Below are 22,622 nucleotides of genomic sequence, written 5' to 3'. Positions count from 1 at the left end.
TAAATTTGAGAAATATGCATTTTCTTTGAGTGGCTTTTGTATGTCCAAAGTGAAGGTAATTCCTAGATGTTTACTGGTTGGTTTGCATTTATTATTGTCTATGGGATCTTTTCCTTCCCACTAAATTTTCCAGCTGTTTTTCCAGCTGTATTCTTACAATCTAAAATCTTGCTGAAGCCACTGCCAAACTCCAGTAGTGTTTAGGATGATTTTCCTAAATATAAACATCTTGACTGCCCAAAGTGATACATGTGCTCCTTTCTTCTCAATTCTTTTTTTTTTTTAAGATTTTATTTATTTGAGAGAGAGATATTGAGAGAGAGGGAGAGAGAGAAAGAGAGACAGAGAGAGAGAAAAGAGAGAGCAGGAGCAATGGGGAGAGGGGGAGAGTAAGAAGCCGACTCTCCACTTTGCAGGGAGTCTGACTTGGGGCCAGATCCCAGGACCCTGGAATCATGGCCTGAGCTGACAGCAGATGCACAACCCACTGAGCCATGCAGGTGCCTCTTTCTTCTCAATTCTTATGTACCTTACTCCTCCTCCTTAGAGAATTATGACAAGCATTCCTAATGTAGTAACTAAAACTAAATTGTGTCAGTGAAATTAATTAAACTAAATTATGTTAGGGCATCTTGGTTTTGCACTTTGAAAAATTCAATGTATATGCAGGTTTGAAAATTCAAAGTTTACAGATAACAGCTAAGTGAAAAGTAACATCTTTCTTCCTTACCACCTGTCCTTCTCCCTAAAGACAATTTCTTGAGCTTCCCTCCAGAAAAACAAGTAATTGTATATGTGAGAATGTGATGTGTGTGGGTATGCACAAATTCTTAATTATACATCCTTTCACACCTGTCTTTAAGTGTAATCATTCAAATGCTTAGCAGTTAAGTGAAGATTCCGGGTATGAACAGCACTCTTTAGTCTCTTAAACCATGAAACAGATGGGAAAGAATGCATTCACCTCATGAGAGGTGGGGCACTTGGGGGGTGGGGTGGGGAGGTGGGGAGCACAGGCACATCCTAGGAGGACCCGGCTTGAGACTCGGCCAGTAGGACATTTGAATGGATTAACATTGTTGATTTGTGAATTTGTGAATTTTGCAAGAATTCTGCTCTTTCCCTATAGCTGTGTGTTTTGGGTCCTTGTTAGCATTTGTCATGTAATTCTTTCTGGATTGTTGCATAGCCTCTCTTGTCATCATTAGTATTTCTTTTCTGATTAAAAATACTCTGGTTAATGCTTTTTTACAAGTCTTTCCTTTTTTGAGATGTTTTCATTTGGAGTTCCTTTTCAGCTTCCCTTCCCCTTTGTGGTGGGCTTCCCGGCACTCCATGGGGTACAAGCACCCCTGCGGTCTTGGAATGTGAGCAGCCTGGGCAGGCAAGCCCTGCCAGGAGTCTAGTCGCCTGTGGAGCGGGTTATCTCCTGGGGAAGAATGCATCCGAAGGGAAGTAGCTACGTTCAGGCAGACAAACCTGGCCTTAAAAATAAGCCTTGGGATGCCTGGGTGGCTCAGCGGTTGAGCGTCTGCCTTTGGCCCAGGGTGTGATCCTGGGGTCGGGGATCAAGTCCCACATCGGGCCCCTTGCAGGGAGCCTGCTTCTCCCTCTGCCTGTGTCTCTATCTCTTTCTCTGTGTCTCTCATGGATAAATAAATAAAGTCTTAGAAAAAAAAAAAAAAAGAATAAGTGTTGGGTGATGGGGTGTTTGTCCCTCTTAGCTGTCTAGTCCCCAACCCAGCCAACTGGAAGCCAGCATCGCTGGTCTGAGCTGTCTCAGTCTCTAGGCTATAAATGCAAACTAAATCTGAAAGAGCCATTTCTAGTACTAAGTCTATACAGGATTGGAAGTAATGACATTCCCTTTCATTTTGTCCATGTGACAAAGCATGTTGGTAAAGTAGGGAGAGTGGTCTTCTCCCCACTTCTACATGGACATGCCATAGAAGACAGCACCCCTGAGTTTGCCACAAAACATGAGGCAGCTTTGCCTCCTGCTCATCAATATGGGTGGCCCCCAAGCAGGATGATTAGTTCAATGCGTCAACTTGGCTAAGCTATAATATCCAGTTATTCAATCAAACGCTAATCAAAGTGTTGCAATTAATATCTACAGTCAATTGAGTTTAAGTAAAGGAGATTATCCTTGATACTCTGGGTGGGTCTCATTCAATCAGCTGAAAGACTTTAAGAACAGAACTGAGATTTGCCTAAGGAAAAAGACATTTGTCTATGGACTATAGCATCGGCTATAGAGTTTCTTTTTCTTTTCTTTGTTTTTTTTTTTCCCCACAGAAAGCTGAAAAATAATTTATTCTAGTCGATGGCATTAATAAGAAAGTCATCCTGAAAATATACTTTGGGGGATGCCTCGGTGGCTTAGCGGCTGAGCATCTGCCTTCAGCCCAGGGCGTGATCCTGCGGTCCCAGGATGGAATCCCTGCATGGAGCCTGCTTCTCCCTCTGCCTCTGTCTCTGCTTCTCTGTGCCTCTCATGAATAAATAAATAAAATCTTAAAAAACAACAACAACAACAAAAACCAATAGCTCTTCCCTTTAAAAACTATATATATATTCTTTGGTATAATTCTGTTGGGACAGATATTCCCTCTGAACATGCTCTCCTACTGATTGCCCCACCCAATCCTTACTGTCTCAAGACGATTTTTTTTTTCCGAGACGGTTTTTGAATACTTTGCTGACTCCCGTGTTGTGACCAGGCAGCAGTCATCTTCAAATTCACAGGTTCCAAGGAGAGAGCAATGTATTTCTCAGAAGAATAGCACCTTCTATCTCAGACGAGTGCATAAACATTTTATTAGAGTCAGCACAGTTTAGGTTAAGTAGGCATATAATTCATCAAAATGTAAAACAGGTGACAGGAAAAAAAACGTATTGTAGAATAAGATATTCAAACGTAGTGGAAATGCTTGAGGCAGCTGATGGCCAAAATAGGTGAGCCAAAGAAGGTGGTCTGGGTTTGGAGTTAATTTTGCATCTAGTGGAATTCTCTTCGTGACTTTGATAACTGAGCGCTGGGGAGCAGGTCTTCCTCCCCAAGGCCAGTGATACTTAAGGTACCAGATGGTCTCATTTTTCAACTGTGGTCCAAAGAGAGGGTTGAGTTGGGCCAGAATTGCAACCAGCCAAAGAGATAGCAGCAAATGTAACAGGTTACCAGCGTGGTGATGATAACTCCCCAGTTGGGACCCTTAGGGATGAACCAGGGCACGCAGACACTGACGAAGCCCCAGAACATGCTCATCACAATGGGAGGCACTGCAAGGCTGTTGTATGCCACGGTTGCCACCAGAGGTACCAGGCCCTGCTCAACCACCTCACACTGGTCCCACCCGGAAGTGTCAACACCCGGCCATAGAGTTTCTTGCTCAAGAATTTCCAGCCTGTATTTTTCACAAACTTTCCTTAATAAAAGATGAAATGTTAAAAAAAAAAATGGTTTCCAGCCTAGCCTGCCCTTCCAAGTTTCAGACTTGTCAGCCCCCACAATCACATAAGCCAATTCCTTACAACAAATCATTTTCTTTTCTTTTTTAAGTAATCTCCACACTCAACATGGGGCTCAAACTCATGACCCCAAGATCAAGAGTTGCATGCTCTTTTGAACGAGCCAGCCAATAAATCTTTTTTCTTTTTCTTTTTAAAGAATTTATTTATTTATTCATGAGAGATATGGAGAGACACAGGCAGAGACACAGGCAGAGGGAGAAGCAGGCTCCATGCAGGGAGCTTGGTCCCAGGACTCCAGGATCACGTCCTGAGCCGAAGGCAGACGCTCAACCACTGAGCCACTCAATGAATTTTTTAAAGCCATCCATTCATCCATTTATCCATCCATCCTATTGGTACTGTTTCTCTGGTAGAAACCTGATCGATATATCACGGAAGGGGCAGCACCCAATAAAGGCAGGGGTGAAGCATTTTGTATAAATGGTGGTGCCCATGTGTTATTGTCCTGACTGTGGGTTTCAGACAAAATGCCATGATGAGATCCCACACCTTCTTCACTGGTAGTGAGCATGACCGAAATAAGCCAGGGTGGAAGAAACAGTGGATGCTTCCAGGAAGAAGTCGGAGCTTATCAGTGACCATGTATATGCATACCCTCTGGGCATGTCCGAACATATCTGGTTGAGACTTGGAGGTGGCTGGAGGTCCTTCCTCATCAGCAGGTGTAAGAAGGAACCCAGATGATACAGTTAATCCCCATGTGACCCCATCTGCAGTTCCAGAATAATGTGGGGCAGAAAAACACAGGCCTTGAGTTCCAGCAGGAAACAGATGGCATACTCAAATTTATGATCATGAAAGGGAGGTTTGACAAACAGCCTATTCACTCAAGGGGAGCCATAGCATAAGGACACCACATGGGACAGTCCAGTACTCCTGGGGCTGGTAACAGCCCAACTGTCACTTCTCCTGGGCTGAAGGGACAAAAGGAGGGAAGGATTCCCAGAACTGGAAACAGAGTTGCATACAGAAGTTTGCCTCTGCCAGCACCTGTCAGTGGAGGGACAGCCAGAGCAAGGTGACCCCTTAGGAAGGAGCTGATCTTACTTATTTTCTTTCTCTGATGTCTTGCCTGGGCTCCTCTTGACCAGAAGCCAGGGACATGAGAGGCCCTTTAAGTGATCCATATAGGTTAGCCTCTAGCTAGAAAGGCAGATGAGAATGATGGAGAATCATCTGAAAGGGCAGAGAAATGCTGTCTGGCCTACACAGGTTACACTGGGATACTGAACTTAGGTAGAGCCTTCCTCTCTCTGGAAGACATTTTTTAGTGTTACACTCTTTTTTCTTTTTTTTTTTAAGATTTAATTATTTATTCACGAGAGACACAGAGACAGAGGCAGAGGGAAAAACACGGTCCCTGTGGGGAGCCCGATGAGGGAACAGATCCCAGGACCCCAGGATCACGCTCTGAGCCAAAGGCAGACCCTCAACCACTGAGCCACCCAGGCACCCTGTTACACTCTATTTATAGTTTCTCTTTGTTCTGGCAATTCTCAAGCAGGTGCATCAGTGTTCCCCTAGAGGGTAAGGGAAATGTGGGGGCTTTTCTTTGCTTGTCTCGATGACTTAGGGGCACAGTTGGCATTTTGGGAGCAGAGGCCAAGAATACTAAATGTTTTGCAAAACCAAGAAAGTGGGCAGCCCGGGTGGCTCAGCAGTTTAGCTCCACCTTCGGCCCAGGGTGTGATCCTGGAGACCCAGGATCCAATCCCATGTCGGGCTCCCTACATGGAGCCTGCTTCTCCCTCTGCCTGTGTCTCTGCCTCTCTCTCTCTCTCTCTCTGTGTGTCTCTCATGAATAAATAAATAAAATCTATTAAAAAAAACAAGGGGGATCCCTTGGTAGCTCAGCGGTTTGGTGCCTGCCTTTGGCCCAGGGCGTGGTCCTGGACTCCCAGGATCGAATGCCACATCAGGCTCCCTGCATGGAGCCTGCTTCTCCCTCTGCCTGTGTCTCTGCTTCTCTCTCTCTCTCTCTCTGTCTCACATGAATAAATAAATAAATCTTAAAAAAAAAAAAAAAAGAACAAGAAAGAATGTGAAAGAATGAAGAACTCGAAAGCCCTAGAGGGCAGGATGGGCTTGCCCAGGTGAGGGGAGCAGAGAGGCTAGGGCTAGAAGCAGGGTATCTGGATATGCCTGAGGTAAAGAGTCTTGGGTTGCTTTTGGCTTTGGAGGCAGCTGGAAGGGGCAACAATTATCAGGAGATCAGGAGCTGGGACAGACGCACACTGAACTAGCAGAGAAAAGATCCATGGGTTCAAGAAGCAAGAAAGTATAGAATCAGGTCAACAGATACGTCAAGAACATTTGTAGGCCCATCGGCCCAAAAGGGAGAAAGGTGCCATAACTCTAAGGTCAAGTCCAGGATAAGGCTCAGACTCGAGGTTCATATGACACCAGCATAGATAGACATTGTCATGGGCTGGAGGGGGACACCAGCACTTCACCTGCCCTGGACTTCCTGTGGGGTTGCCTCCCTCTAGTCCCATGAATTCAGGTGAAATGAACCGCAGCCACTGACTGCTGCAGAGCCCCAGGGGCCTCTGGAAACTGGGGCAGGGTGGAGTGAGCCAGTGGGGGCAGCAGGGGGTGCTGCTGGCCCTTCTAGAGGTGGGATGTCGGGGAACTAAAAGAAGATAGTTGGTTTTATATATATGAGTATAAGATGCCATGGGTTGTAAAGCACGTCCCGATTTCAGAGAGAACATGTGAAGAAAATGAGTATCTTAGACTCACTGAAATATAGTTCTTTTACTTAGTTCTCTCAGTAACGCCCCCAAAAATGTAGATGATATGATCTCTAGGTACCAATGGGAAAATTGACGCTCAGAGAGAGTAGATAACTTCCCAAATGTAAGTTTTGAATCCAACAGGAACTCATTTCTTCCAGAGCTTTCTCTGGAGCCAGAGATGCTCTGAAAGGTCCATTTAGTAGGGATTTGGGAACAGCAAGTGGATTGGAAGGGGGCTGGAAGCTAGCTTGTCTTGAAACCTATCTAGGAGAAGTCACAGGCTTACTGGGGGGCTGGGGGAGGACTCCTGGAGATTTCGGTGGGGATTCAGATCTCCCTAAGCCACTCCCTTGGTGCTGCCACTGCTCAGAGATGTGAATGGTGCTACCAAGGCTTGTCTTAACTGTCAGACACCACCAGTACTGGCTGGGGACTCCACCCTTGCCAGACCCTCTCAAGACACCGATACCACCCTGCAGATTGCCTCTCAGGTGACTCCAGTTTCTCTGACACCATTGTGTAGGTCAGGTTTCCTGGAACCAGGTCCCAGATACCTCAGGGCTGTCTCTAGAATGCTAAGGGTCTGTGGGGACTCCACATCGGCCACACAGCCCAGCCTGTGTCTACTCTCTGCTGGAGGTCCTCACATTCCCAGCAGGCCCCATTCTCCCTTGAGACCCTCTGTCTCCTCCAAAATCCAGTCTAAAGTGTCCAAGTAACAAAGCCAGGATCCTGAGCTCCGTCCCCAGATGCTCCATCAGCTCTTGCTCAGAAGAAAGATTATATATAGTTCCAGGCTCTTATTCTGACCTTGCATGTTATAGAGGCTTCTGCTTGGATATAGAGCATATATGAGAGAAAACGGTGGCCCAAGTGTGCCTCTCACCATGGATGCCTGTGCTTCTGAAAATGTGTGCTGGAGTATCTTCTTTATGTATAGTGAGTTGGCCCTGTGGTTTCTTCGTGGTTTTTTGTTTCCTTTTAAAGATTTTATTTATTTCTTCATGAGAGACACAGGCAGAGGGAGAAGCAGGCTCCATGCAGGGAGCCCGATGTGGGACTAGATCCCGGGACTCCAGGATCACGCCCTAGGCTGAAGGCGCCGCTAAACCTGAGCCACCCAGGGATCTCTCTTGGTTTTTGAAGCCAGTGTATGAAAGCAAATTTCGGGGCACTTGGGTGGCTCAGTTGGTTAAGTGTCTGCCTTTGGCTCAGGTCATGATCCCAGGGTCCTGGGATGGAGCCCCATGTAGGGCTCCCTGCTCAGGGGGAGTCTGCTTCTCCCTCGCCCTCTGTCTGCTGTTCCCCCTGCTTGTGCTCTCTCTCTGTCAAAGAAATACATAAAAATCTTTTTAAAAAATTACAATAATCCTGATTCCATTACACATTCTGTTTAAGAGGGCAGACTCATAACTGATTCATAAATATTATTCACATTTTCACATAACCTTCATGATTACCATTTTTTTTCATGATTATTACTTTTGAAATATAATACAGGGGCACCTGGGTGGTTCAGTGGTTGAGTGTCTCCCTTCAGCTCAGGTCATGCTCCTGGGGTCTTGGGATGGAGTCAGGCATAGGGCTCCCGCAGGGAGCCTGCTTCTCCCTCTTCCCATGTCTCTGCCTCTCTCTGTCTCTCATGAATAAAAAAACAAAATCTAAATAATAATAATAAAATCAAGTACATTATATAAATTTTAAAATCTAATTTTGAAAAATATCCAATCTTAGCACGTAACAACCCATTACCTTTCTGATATATTTCTCTATGCACCTCTATACCAAATAGTAATCCTATATGCTGCGTCTCCTAATATTGTATCATAAGTGTTTCTCCACCTTGTTACCCAGTCCTCTTGCAAAATAGCCTCTGCTTATAGAAATTTCCAGCTTACTGGCATTTTCCAGCAGCTGACTTCCTAAGCATTGCTGGAAAGGCGCCAAAAAGAGTGTCTGAGTTGGGATTTGTTCTAAGTGGTTTCTTGTGTCAGGAACTGTCTGGCTCTGTGAGAGTCAGTCCTGTCCATGTGTGAGCAAGGGTTATCCTTCATGAGCCCCTTTCAGAAAGGGAAGGCAGGGATGAGGTCAGCATAGCTTTGCAGCTTCTCCCTCCACACCCCTGGCTCACTCTCTCTCTCTCTCCACCTCTGATGCCCATTTCCTCTGGTATTGGAGTCTGACAGTCCTGGGCTCAGCCACTCAGCGGGGTAACCACATCTCTGAACCTCTCTGTTTCCTCAGCTGTGGGATGCAGCACTGTCTCCACAGGGCTGCCGTCTATACCTGAGATGATGCATGTGAAGTGTGGAGCAGAATAGTCGCCATTATTTATGCTCAGTGATCATTCTGTGCCTGGGGTTTGATCTCCACCATTGAGTCCCTCTGTCTAAACCTGACCTGCAGACTCACAACCCTGGGAGCCAACCCTGAGTATGTTTGGCTCTCCTGAACCAGGTCCTCTGGGCCTGAGATTCTACAATCCTGTTCCCCACTCCTTCTACATCCTGACCTCTACAAGACTTGTGCCTTGTTTTGACTCCCTTATTAGAACGATCTTCCTCTTACTGACTAGTGGCAATGTCCCCAAGCTCCAAATTTTAAGAGTCCCATTACATCTATGCTACCCCCTTCTCCTCTTTGCTTTGGATCCCCTAAGATAAGCTCCCATCCCTACACCAAAGCACTGTGTCCAGTCAATGCTCCCTACTTAGAATCTTGCTCCTTCTGTACCTTGAGCACTTGTCAAGTAGCTGCATAGAGCAAAGTGTCTTTAACACTCATGCTTTGCTGTGTTAAGAAAGCAGTCTGAGGGCAGCCCTGGTGGCGCAGAGGTTTAGTGCCGCCTGCAGCCCAGGGCATGACCCTGGAGACCTTGGATCGAGTCCCGCGTCGGGCTCTCTGCATGGAGCCTGCTTCTCCCTCTGCCTGTGTCTCTGCCTCTCTCTCTCTCTGCATCTCTATGAATAAATAAAACCTTAAAAAAAAAAAAAAAGAAATCAGTCTGATTGAGGTGCCTGGGTGGCTCAGTCAATTAAGGGTTCGGGTCATGATCTCGAAGTCCTGGAATAGACTCCCATATAGACTCTCTGCTCAGAGGGGAGCCTGCTTCTACCCCTCCATCTGCCTGCAGCTCCACCCCCCCCCCCATCCTCTCTCTCTCTTTCGCTGGCTCTCAAATAAATAACAACTTATTTTTTTTAAAGATTTTATTTATTTATTCCTGAGAGATACACAGAGAGAGAGGCAGAGACACAGGCAGAAGGAGAAGCAAGCTCCATGCAGGGAGCCCGATGTGGGACTCGATCCCAGGACTCCAGGATCATGCCCTGGGCCAAAGGCAGGCACTCAATCATTGAGCCAAGCAGGCACCCCATAAATAACAACTTAAAAAAAAAGAAATCCATCTGTTTAAATGAGTTACTAAGATAAATCAGTAAAAACAAAACCTTGCATGTGTATGGCAGTTAACACTACATATAAGGCACCTGCTGGCAAGTTAATCACCTTTGATAATCACAACAGTACCATGAATGAAATAAGATGGTTTCACTTACTGTGAAGATGGAAGATTAAGGCACAGAGATGTGAATTGCCCAAGTTTGTCAAATTAGTGGTGGTGCTTAAATGAGTATCCTGTGTCTTTAAATCAGTCTTCTTTCCCCCATTCCACTCTACTTCCAGAAATGACAAAGAGCCCCTTGCCTCTCTCCCTGTGGTAATGCAGTTTAGAGGAAGACGTTTATTAATGAATCCAAGAGTCTGTCTTTTCTGGCTGGCCATGAGAAAAAAGAAAGAGCTTGAAACAAAGCAAGTTCTGTAATAATGGAAGACACATTCCTGTGGCTATGCTGAAGGCTACAGAAGCTAGCTGCCTCGACCATTTCAGTTTGAAAAGGAGGAGGAATGAGAGGCAGCGACTTTGAGGGCCACAGGGAAGGAGAACTTTTGGTACCAAAGGGTAGGAGCCCCTTGGTTTGCACTTTGGCATGCTTCAGGGAAATGGCAAGTGCTCAGAGGGGAAAGGCCTACTGGCGTCCCCAGGAGTCTAGATCTTTGGCTCGGGGTAGTCACCCCCACCATGGTGAGAATTCCTGGATTCCAGACATGGCACAGAAACAGAGACCTGCAAAACTTCAAGGACCTCGGGGGTCTGGTCAAAAACCATGGTGGACTGACCATTCACCATATCTTTCGTATCGTATTAAACCTAGTAGCAATGGAAGGTGAGGGAAGCCCAATCATGATTGAGATTCAATTTCCTATAAGTCTGTTGAAATAAAGGCTTGAAGTAGGATTTAAGTTGATTTGATTTAAAGAATACAATTAGGTTGGTTCTTGGACCCCCGAGGCTGTGGATGCAATAGCCACCATTCCTCATTCATTCATTCATTCATTAAGAATTTAGCTAGGGGCATCTGGGTGGCTCAGTCAGTTAAGCATCTGCCTTCAGCTCAGGTCATGATCCTGGGATCCTGGGATTGAGCTCTGCTTCAGACTCCATGCTCAGCAGGGAATCTGCTTCTCCCTCTCCCTCTGTGTGCTCATTCACTCTCTCTCTCTCTCAAGTAAATGGATAGATAAATCTTTAAAAAAAAAAAAACAACGAAACAAAACAGAATTTAGCTAATATTTATTGAGCTCTTACTAGGTATTAGGCATTGTGTCAGGTACTAGAAATATCGTTCATACTGATATTATCCATACCCGATGAAGCAAATAAATGATGGCAAATAATTGGGGCACCTGACTGGCTCAGTTGGTAGAGCATGTGGCTCTTGATCCTGGAGTCATGAGTTCAAGCACCACGTTGGGTGTAGATTGTTTAAATAAATAAAAAATTTTTAATGGTAAATAGCAATACATAGCAAAAAAGGAATTGAAGAAGATGCTGAAGTGGTACAACATAAAGTAAGGAAAAGGCAAACCAGGGATCCCTGGGTGGCTCAGCAGTTTGGCGCCTGCCTTCAGCCCAGGGCGTGATCCTGGAGTCCCAGGATGGAGTTCCGCATCAGGCTCCCTACATGGAGCTTGCTTCTCCCTCTGCCTGTGTCTCTGCCTCTCTCTCTCTGTGTGTGGGTCTCTCATGAGTAAATAAATAAAATCTTAAAAAAAAAAAAAAGTGGTCAAGACAAACTTCTCAGTGAAGCTGAGGCCTGAGAAATAAGGAGCCAGTCAGTTCAGGCAGAGGGAATTGCTTTGTGCAAAGGCCCTGTGGTAGAAAAAAAGCTTGATATGTTCAAGGGGCTGAAAGACCTGTATGCTTGGAGCACTGGGGGATTGTGAGAGAAAGAAATGCCGGAAAGCTGGAAGTAGATTATTCTGTTTTGTAGGCCACCAATCCTATTCTTAATGCAGTCTGATTTGACATTTATTTATTTATTTATTTATTTATTTATTTATTTATTTATTGACTCTACCTATTTATTTGAGAGAGAGACAGATAGACAGCAACAGAGAGCATAAGCAGGGAGGAGAGGGAGAAGCAGGCTCCCCGCTGATTGAGGAGCTCGATGTGGGGCATAATCCCAGGACCCTGGGATTATGACCTGAGCTAAAGCAGATGCCTAACTGACTGAGCCACCCAGGCACCCCATAATTTGATTTTTAAAAAGATGGTGGTAAATGCGTTGGTGGAAGGAAGTATGGCCCCAGAGAGGCAGGAAGGAGATTCTAGAGATTAGCTTACTCAACCACTTCTCCTTTGTCTTCCCTTGCTATTCAGACTGTAAAGCCAAACTTCACTTTCCCAGGCTCCTTTGCAGCTTGGTGTGGCCATGTCATGTGACACATGTTTGGGAAAGGTTTCCCTCCAGAATAAAGAACAAAGCTCAAGTGAGAAGGCTTGTATCCTAGACCTTCTCTTTTTTTCCTTTGGAGCACAGATGTGGCTCTGGGAGCTGACACACTGCAGACTATAAAACAGGAAGATAATCTTGGACTGTCTTTCTCCTTAGTTATTGTCACATTAGTAAAATATCCGTTCCTTATTTAATCTTCTGTAATAGAGTTTGTTTGTTTTTAAAGATTTTAAGTAATCTCTACACCCAACGTGGGGGTCAAACTCACAATCCTGAGATCAAGAATGGCATGCTCTATCGACTGAGCCTGCCAGGTGCCCCCATGTTAGGGTTCTTTGATACTTATAGGTGGTTCTGATAGAGATGTGTTTGCAGTTGTCCAGGAGAGAGGTCGTGGTGGCTTGGACTATGGTGCTGATGGATATGATAATATTGTGGAGGAGGGCCACCAGGCCTTGCTGGGGAACCAGACTTGGGGAACAAGGGAAGGGGTAAGTTGTTCTCCAAATATGAAGCTAGCAAGTGGCAGAGATGAAAGTCAAATCCAGCTCTCCCTTGTCTCTTTGTACATAAATCATTCGATAAATGTTTGCTGTTGACAGCGACCTCCCAGGGCTCCAAGTCTTTTCTTCAATGCCAAACTCGTGCCTATTGGGCTTCTTCTAACAGAGGGTTGCCTTTGGGTGCTGCCATGGGTTTAGGAAGCTGAACTGTCAATGTGGCCAGTCCTTCCACCAGTGTTGACTAAACACTGACTAACAATGTAGAGGCAGGGGAGCCTCAGCAAGCTGACTTGGGGAGGAAGTGTGATATTCCCAAGACTCTGATTTCTGTAGTCTCGCTCAGATGTCCCCTTCTCCATTCTAGAACCCAGAGTTTATTAAGCCCATGAGTCTACCTGGATGCTGGTTCTGATCTCTCAGCCAATCTTTGTGACGATGAGGTCTAAACTCTGTGGCTGAGTTGTCAGCAACATGAAGATTGCAGATTCAAGAGATTTTCTTCTAGTTCATAGAACAAGTGATTCACAATTGTACATACTAATGGGAAAATTGGATGATGGAAGAGGATTTTATTCTTCTTCAGTATATGGTTATATTGGTTTCCCGGGGTTGCCACATCAAAGAACTATGAACTGGCTGTTAAAACAACAGAAACTTATTATCTCACAATTCTAGGGGCCAGAAGTCTGAAATCAAGGTGTTGACAGGCCTCTCTGAATGCTCCAGAGGAGGATCCTTCCTTGCCTCTTCCAGCCCCCAGCAATCCTTGGCTTGTAGACTCATCACTCCATTTTTTTTTTTCTTTTTCGTTTATCCTTTTTTTTTAAATTCCTTTTTAATTTTTTTCTTCTTTCTTTTTTTTTGTTTCAAACCTTTGTGTTGAGGGCAGCCCAGGTGGTTCAGCGGTTTACCACCTCCTTCAGCCCAGGGTGTGATCCTGGAGTCCCAGGATTGAGTCCTGCGTCAGGCTCCCTGCATGGAGCCTGTTTCTCCCTCTGCCTGTGTCTGTGCCTCTCTCTCTCTCTCTGTGTCTCTCATGAATAAATAAATAACTAATCTTTAAAAACAAACAAACAAACAAACAAACAAAAAACAACCCTTTTGTCGAGGGCTGACATTCAATAAATTGCAGAGAAGGAGCTGCTAGACCCATCACTCCAAATCTGCCTCCATCTTCACTTGACTTCTCAGTGATTTCTGTACCTACATCTCTTCTTATAAGGACACCTGTGACTGGATTTAGGACCTACTCTAACCCAGAATGACCTCACCTGAACCTGATTACACTTGCCTTTATTCCAAATAAGATCACAATCACAGGTACTAGAGGCTAAGGCTTCAACAATCTTTTTTGGGGACACAATTCAATCCGAAACAATGTCACCATATCTAAATGATGGCAAGAAACTGACAAATTGTCCAGAGAACATTTTCTCAATTTCCTTTGCTTCCCACATGAATGGAATACTTTTCCTTGTTGGAAATTGCATTCCTTCCCTTCACTTTTTCCTTTTTTATAGAGAATAGTTGTTTATTTTTAAGAATTTATTTTTAAGTAATCTCTACATCCAACATGGGGCTTGACCTCACAACCCTGAGATCAAGAATCACATGCCTCACCAACTAAGCCAGCCATGGGCCCTGAAAATAGTTGTTTTCTTAATTACAATAGGAAACAGAGCATGGGATCCCTGGGTGGCACAGCGGTTTGGCGCCTGCCTTTGGCCCAGGGCGCGATCCTGGAGACCCGGGATCGAATCCCACATCGGGCTCCCAGTGCATGGAGCCTGCTTCTCCCTCTGCCTGTGTCTCTGCCTCTCTCTGTGACTATCATGAATAAATAAATAAAATCTAAAAAAAAAAAAATTACAATAGGAAACAACTGCCCACTGTATAACATTTGGAAAACAGAAAAGCACAAAGAAAATCACCATAATCCTACCTATCAAAGATAATTATTATTTAGAGTAATTTTCCATGCATATACAGTTTTTCTTTGTATAAACAGTATCACACTCCATAAACTGTTTGAAGCCTATTTATTTTTACTCAATATCACATGTATATTTTTCTATGCTAAGAAATGTTCTTATATGGGGGCGCTCAATGTCACCTTCCTGAGATCACAACCTGAGCCGAAACCAAGAGTGGATGCTTAACCGACTTCACCACCCAGGCATCTCATTATGTCTCATTTTAAGTTTTGGGTTTTTTTTTAAAGATTTTATTTATTTATTTATTCATGAGAAACAGAGAGACAGAGAGGTAGAGACACAGGCAGAGGGAGAAGCAGGCTCCATGCAGAGAGCCTGACGCCCGACTCGGTCCTGGGACTCCAGGACTACGTCCTGGGCTAAAGGCAGGCACCAAACCACTGAGCCACCAAGGGATCCCTCATTTTTTTTTTTTTTTTTTGTGAGGGATCCCTCATTTTAAGGTTTCTGATGCATATTGATAAACTGTCCTCCAGAAAGACTATACAACAACAGCATATGAAAATGCCAACACCTGGGATGCCTGGGTGGCTCAGTTAGTTGAGCATCTGCCTTTGGCTCAGGTTGTGATCCTGGGGTCCCGAGATCGAGTCCCACATCAGGCTCCCTGCATGGAGCCTGCTTCTCCCTCTGCCTGTGTCTCTGCCTCTCTCTCTCTGTGACTCTCCTGAGTAAATAAATAAAATCTTAAAAACAAAACAAAACAAAGGGCAGCCCCAGTGGCACAGCGGTTTAGTGCCGCCTGTAGCCTAGGGCATGATCCTGGAGACCCTGGATCGAATCCCACGTCGGGCTCTCTGCGTGGTGCCTGCTTCTCCCTCTGCCTGTGTCTCTGCCTCTCTCTCTCTCTGTGTGTCTCTATGAATAAATAAATAAGTAAATAAATAAATCTTTAAAAAAAAAGAAAGAAAATGCCAACAACAGAGAAAGGGCTGAGTTGGCATGAGGTAGGGTGACAAAGAACAAAACAAAACAAAATGCTAACAGTAAATCACATAGGCCTCCCTGAAGAAATCTGTCCATTTTATTCTGGTAGTATTGTTAAAAATGCACTTTTTTTTTTTTTTTAAATAAGTAAACTCCATACCCAATGTGGAGCTTGAATTCATGATCCGGAGATTGAGAATCTCATACTCTACGGACTCAGTTAGCTAGGCACCCCTAAAAATGCAGATTCCGAGCTTGTTGGTCAGGAGTGAGGACAGCAACTCTCCATTTGCAACCTGCAAGGGTGCTGCCACCACTGATCTGCTGACCCTGCTTTAGACAATAAAGCTTTAGAGGACTTCCAAGTCAAACAAGCCAATAAATCATGAAAAGCATTATCTTAATATCAGGAGGTCCTAATCACCAAACACTTTAATGATTACTCCATCTGAACAGAAGACAGTAATAAGTTGCCAGGTGGAATGGTTGCTAGGTGTAGATGGTAAAAAAAATCCTGGATCCTAGTCCTTTAATATTTTTTATTTATTTTTATTTATTTATTTTTTTAAATATTTTTATTTATTTATTCATAGAGATGCAGAGAGAGAGGCAGAGACACAGGCAGAGGGAGAAGCAGGCTCCATGCCGGGAGCCTGACGTGGGACTTGTTCCAGGGTCTCCAGGATCATGCCCTGAGGGGCTGCAGGTGGCGCTAAACTGCTGCGCCACTGGGGCTGCCCTGTTTTTGTTTTTATTTTTATTTTTTAAAATTTTATTTATTCACTCATGACAGACAGACAGAGAGAGAGAGAGAGAGGCAGAGACACAGGCAGAGGGAGAAGCAGGCTCCATGCAAGGAGCCTGACATGGGACTCAATCCGGGGTCTCCAAGACCACACCCCAGGCTGAACGTAGTGCTAAACTGCTGGGCCACTGGGGCTGCCCCTTTATTATTTTTTAAATAAAGCACAGAGCCTATCATGGGGGTCAATCCCATGATTCATGAGATCATGACCTGAGCAGAAACAGAGTCAAACATTTAACCAAATGAGCCACCCAGGTGGCCCCATTAGTTATTTTTATTTTTTAAAAAGATTGTATTTATTTATTCATGAGAGACACACAGAGAGAGAGAGGCAGAGACACAGGCAGAGGGAGAAGCAGGCTCAAGGCAGGGAGCCCTACGTGGGACTCAATCTGGTACCCAGGGGATCACTCCCGGAGTTAAAGGCAGACGTTCAACTGCTTAACCATCCCCCTATTAGTCCTTTAGAGGCACCTCACCTTCCAAGGTTCCTTCTTTCTTGAATCTGACTCCATCTTGGTCCTGACTTCTTTAATTTTTTTAAAAGAATTTATTTATTAATGAGAGATAGAGAGAGAGGCAGAGACAATGGCAGAGAGAGAAGCAGGCTCCATACAGGGAGCCTGACATGGGACTTGATCCCAGGTCTCCAGGCTCACGCCCTGGGCCAAAGGCAGGCGCCAAACCGCTGAGCCACCCAGGCGTCCCATTGGTCCTGACTTCTACATCTAGGCCGATTCCCTGGTTTTCAACCACAGTTCCATGAACACAAAATTGTGTCTTCTTTAAAGAGCTACAGTGGTCTTGACCTCATTCTTGTCCAGTCCTTGGCCTCGCTCCTTCACAGAGTGTCCTCTGAGCATCTGCCTGGACCTGCCTTAATTCCTTACCTATGTCAGTAATACCTGTAGGTCCTCTCTTCTGGCCCAAACTCCAGCTTCTCCTAGCTCAGTGAGAGTGAGAAGGAAAACCTGTTGGCAATGAGAAGGAAGTAGGTTTCTAAGAGGAAAGTAACTCCAGCAAAAATAATCATTCCTTTCAGAGATTCTTTATCACGAGTTCTATGATTCCTTCTAGTCTAGGGGTCTAGAGGGTGAAGGCCCACTGGGGGCGTTCTCTATGAAAAACACTTTAGGACTATTTGTTCCTTAGTCCCACCAGCAGCTCACTAAGGTTGTCTGTGCGACTAGGAAAGAAAACCCATGTGGAGTATCTCTGGGAGCTCCAGGACCAGCTGGGGGTACCTAGGGAGCAGAATTTAGAGGGCCGTGTGATGAAGGTGGGCTCCCCAACACATATGACACCTTTGTAACATACTTTCTTTTTTAAGATTTTTATTTATTTATTCATGAGAGACACACAGAGAGAGAGAGAGAGAGGGGCAGAGACACAGAGGCAGAGGGAGAAGCAGGCTCCATGCAGGGAGCCTGATGTGGGACTTGATCCCGGATCCTGGGATCACATCCTTAGCTGAAGGCAGATGCTCAACCGCTGAGCCACCCAGGTGTCCCATGTGACAGACTTGATATTCATTGATGACATTGCCAATCACCCTCAGGGTCTCCCCAATGACAGGAATGATACACAGAATAATTCCAAGGACATTCCAAGGACAATTGTTCAAGGGATCACTGCTTTCTCTAAGTCACTGTGAGATGTGACTACCTTGGATTTTACCTTTGACCCACCCACTATCCACATGAGGGTGAGCCTGTTTTCAAGATGGAGGATTCTTTCCCAAACCAAGCTCCTTCAACTGCTCACCTAGGAGTATCTATCAATTTCCCTAATGTACCTCATCCAACTTCCTTTGCCCTCATTCTGATACCCTCTACTTGTCCTAAGTCCTCCATGGAGCTCCCGGCCATATCACCCTCACAGGAGCCAAGAGACAGCCCCAGCAGTACAAGAAGAGGTGAGACGTGCTCGTGTCATTGAAGTAGGAATGGGGTCTGCATTTTCTCTCTCAACTATGAAGACAAGGGAGAACTGAGGTAATAGTTCTATACTGTCGATACTCTATTTCAGTCCTCTTGTGATACGCAAGCTTCTGTGGGCTGACCTCTAGTCTGTAAGCTGAGTGTGAGCCAGGGGCCACGCCTATTTTGTTCACTGGTTGTATCCCCCGAACTCAGAACTATGCTTGGCACAAGCAAGGATTCACTTCATATGTGCTCAATGAGAAACAGGCTGGGATCAGGGTCTAAGGGTTGCCCGGGGGGCTCAGTGGTTGAGCATCTGCCTTCGGCCCAGGGCGTGATCCTGGAGTCCCGGGATCGAGTCCCACATTGGGCTCCCTGCATGGAGACTGCTTCTCCCTCTGCCTGTGTCTCTTCCTCTTTCTCTGTCTCTCATGAATAAATAAAATCTTTAAGGAAAGGGAAAAAAAGAACTACCGTTTAAAACACTGGCTGTAGTCTAAATTCCAAACACCTAATCACATTGAGAATGACAGCTGGCACTCACATAGAGCTTACAGTGCCCTGGGGGTTCATTCACTAGATGGCTTCAAAGCAACCTGCAAAGCAAGTCTTGTTATCACACTTTTTAGATGTGGAAACCGGGTCTTAGAGTTTGATTTGCCTAAAGTTCCATAGAGACTAAGAACTGGGGTTTGCAAAGAAAGGCTGGGGCATCCCATAATGCCTTTCTGTTAACACATGTTTCCTGGGATACAACTTGGGTCCTGTTCATATATATATATATATTTTTTTTTTTTTTTGACAGAGAGAAAAAGAGTGCACAAGCAGGGGGAGCCTCTGGCAGGCAAAGGAGAGGGAGAAGCCGACTCCCCAAATGAGCAGGGAGCCGGAATCAGGTCTCCATCCCAGGACCCTGGGACCACGACCTAAGCCGAAGGCAGATGCTTAAGCAACTAAGCCACCCAGGCGTGCCCAGGTACACTCTTTTACTATTTTCAGTTATTCAGTTTTCTGAGTCTCTTCTCACTGGGTTGACCCCATGAAATCAGCAGCCCAGCCCAGTGCACCCCTGGGGTTGTGTTACTTTGGACAAGTCACTCAACTCATCCTGTTTACCTCTTTATAGAGTTTTTAGTGTCTACCTTCCTCAGAGATACTGTGAATATCAGGGGAAAACAGATGACATTAAACACTATTTATAGTAAAGTTTTATACATTCATAAAAATAAGATTCAGATGTGACTGAGTAATGAGCTTAAGAATACAAAATAAAACTTGTCCTTTAAGTTTTGACAGGCTCCAATCCTCTGCTATGGACAGGGCTAACTGGCCATTTCAGCAGACTTTACAAGTACATTAGAATGAGCTAGGAACACCTAATGTTTAGAAAGTATTTGGGACGCCTGTGTGACTCAGTGGTTGAGCACATTTGCCTTCGGCTCAGGACGTGATCCTGGAGTTCCGGGATCGAGTCCCACATCAGGCTCCCTGCATGGAGCCTGCTTCTCCCTCTGCCTGTGGTCTCTACCCCTCTCTCTGTGTCTCTTTAATGAATAAATAAATAAAATCTTCAAAAAAAAAAATAGAAAGTATTCTGGAGCACCTGGGTGGCTCAGTCTGTAGAAAATGCAACTCTTGATTTCAGGGTCATGAGTTCAAGTCCCACCTTGAGCAAAGAGCCTACTTAAAAAAATGCAAATAGGAGTATTTTTCTATTGATTGAATATGTGTGTATAAAAATGTATGTATTCGATTTCTTTAAATCCTTATGGAGGAGATCCCTGGGTGGCTGAGCGGTTTGGCGCCTGCCTTTGGCCCAGGGTGTAATCCTGGAGTTCCGGGATCGAGTCCTGCATCGGGCTCCCGGCGTGGAGCCTGCTTCTCCCTCCTCCTGTGTCTCTGCCTCTCTCTTTCTCTCTCTACATCTATCATGAATAAATAAATAAATACATCTTAAAAAAAAATCATTATGGAGAGGCACCCAGGTGGCTCAGTGGTTGAGCGTCTGCCTTTGGCTCAGGTCATGATCCTGGGGTCCTCAGATCAAGGTCTGCATCAGGCTTCCTGCAGGGAGCCTGCTTCTCCTTCTGCCTATGTCTCTGCCTCTCTCTGTGTGTCTCTCATGAATGAATAAAATCTTTAAAAATAAGTAAATAAAAATAAGTCATTATGGAAAATTAATTTCAAATGTATACAAATGTTGAGACTAGTATAATGAATCCCATGAACTTATTTTCAGATTCAACAATCATCAAATTCATGGCTAAGGACATTTCATCTAATCTCTCTTTTTCCCTTTTCCCATATTTTGAAGCTACTAGAAATCACATACTTTCTTTTATATTTTAGTATATATCTCTGAAAGAGAGGGACTTCCTGTTGAAAAATATAAAACAGCTAAAATGCAATAAAAATTATTCCTCTTATCATCAAATACCTATTCAGAAATCCACCTTCTTTGTTTATACTTATATATTTTTTAGGTTTGTTCATACTGAGATCCAGTAAGGTTCCCATATTAAGATCGACTGATATCTTTTAAAAGTCTCTTTAGAGGTTACCTTTTCCCCTCTTCACTACACTCTTACAATTTATTTTGTATTAGAAAACCTAAATTTTATTTTAAAGACTCTAAATTAAAATTATCTTGAGATCATATATTGGTCTTGAAGAAACAGTATCAATTAGAAGAAAATCATCCATACTTTCTATTTCCCTCTTATAGTCAAACATGGATTCATTTGCAAGGCGGTAATCAGTAAAAAGATAGCATTGCATTGTAATATTAAGGTGCATAGGCATACCTGCTTAAGATAGTTTTTAAATGTAATAAACCAGTTTTCAAGCAATCTCAAATCTATAGAGTTACTTCTTTCGTTCGTGGTGTCTAAAAGGAAGAATAAAGTCACGGAGCACATCTTATGTGTAAGAACACAATATATAGTTAACGGCAAGGGCAAATACCGGGGCACAGGGCAGAGAGTGTTCTGCATGGATAAGAGCATGAAAGTCCACAAAGATTAGCTGCTCTTTATTAAGGGGCTCAAGGCTTCCAGAAACACGAAAGTTTAAAGAAACCTGGTTGCCATGGCTGCACAAAGAGACAGAGACAATCCTAGTTCACCTACAACGTAGAGAGGAGTTTAAGGGACTGCTTTTATCTCCGTAATTGCTCTAATTTCCCATTAGCCATTGTGGGAGTAGAATGAGCTGAGCTTCTGCCCCCAAATGGCCTTAGTTGAAGCACTGTGGGCCCAGAGATGAGCCTCTGTGGGCGGGGAAGACGGGGAGGGAGAGGGCCTTCTTTCCCTCATCTCTTCTCTGGCCCTTTCACCCCTTGCCCTTTGAGTCTTGCCAATGTACACCCTGCCCCAAGGGTGGTTCTGGGAGAGCAACAGAGCAGCTGGGCTGGGTGGTTGGTCAGAAGTGACTGGGTGTGGACTCTGGCCTGGATGACAGGAGGGATGCCTGGCCCTGGGAATGGAGCCAGGCTGAATTATTTTTCTGGCTATTGTGGGCCTCAATATACATTCCTTTCTCCCTGTCCAAGCTGGAAATTCCATTGCGCTGAGGATCTGTGTGTGTGAGCACGTGTGTGGTATGAAGAGCATGTAGGGAGAGGCTGGAAGGACCCAGGCTTGTGGCTTTCCTGGCCCTGAGATCCCAGCCCACAGCTCCAGGGCTCAAGTCTCTGGCCTTTCAGGAAACTTGCAGGGAGAGCAGAGAAGAGGCCCTCAGTACCCTCCAAGCCACCTTGGCAGGGCAGTGTCAGCTTGACATTACATGGAAAAATTACGATAGCACACCTTGATTAAAGGCTTATAAGATTGTAGCCAGGCATTTTCATGCATTATTGATTCTTGCTGCATATCCCCAGTAGATGGGAAAGGACTGGAGGGACACAGGAAAGGGAGCTTGGTGAGACCAAGTAACTTGCTCAAAGTGAAACAAGATGAACACATTTGGCTCTAGTGCTGCAGCCGAGCTAGGCAAGTCATTTGGTCTCTCTGAGCCTTGGTTTCCATAGTTGCAAAGTATAAATAACAGAAATACCCACCTGGAGAAGTTCATTCAAAGCCAAGATGAGCTAATACATGGAAGGTTGGTGATGAACTAAAGAACTATCCAAAGATAAGGTCGGAAGGTTGCAAAGAAGCTGGCTCAGCACAGACCCAGGTGCTTTCCTAGTAACAAGGCAGTATCTTTGATGAAATACTTCTAGTCAGTCAACTAGGCTATCTCATGGTAAGAACACCATGTCTTTTCAACAGCATTCAAAAGATTTCTTTTATTACTTTTTTTTTTTTTTTTTAAGGAAATTCTATACCCAACCTGGGGCCTGAACTCACCATCCCGGGATCAAGAGTCACATGTTCCTCAGACTGAGCCAGCCGGGAG

General features: G+C 44.8%; 1 long non-coding RNA gene and 1 pseudogene across 1 annotated transcript in view; both read right to left on the bottom strand.

Annotated features, from left to right (window-relative positions):
- Positions 1-22,622, bottom strand: part of LOC140606972 (uncharacterized) — a 46,922-nt gene that overhangs the window by 10,554 nt on the left and 13,746 nt on the right. The window contains exon 2 of the long non-coding RNA XR_012009167.1: positions 17,193-17,273. This is a non-coding gene — a long non-coding RNA (uncharacterized lncRNA). The remainder of the gene's footprint in view (positions 1-17,192; positions 17,274-22,622) is intronic.
- LOC140606971 (uncharacterized) lies at positions 2,833-7,382 on the bottom strand (annotated as a pseudogene).

The sequence above is a fragment of the Canis lupus genome, chromosome 16 (assembly GCF_048164855.1).
Source record: "Canis lupus baileyi chromosome 16, mCanLup2.hap1, whole genome shotgun sequence".
NCBI lineage: Eukaryota > Metazoa > Chordata > Mammalia > Carnivora > Canidae > Canis > Canis lupus.
Note: the sequence above shows the minus strand (reverse complement) of the source record. Positions and strands in the feature narration are given on the sequence as shown.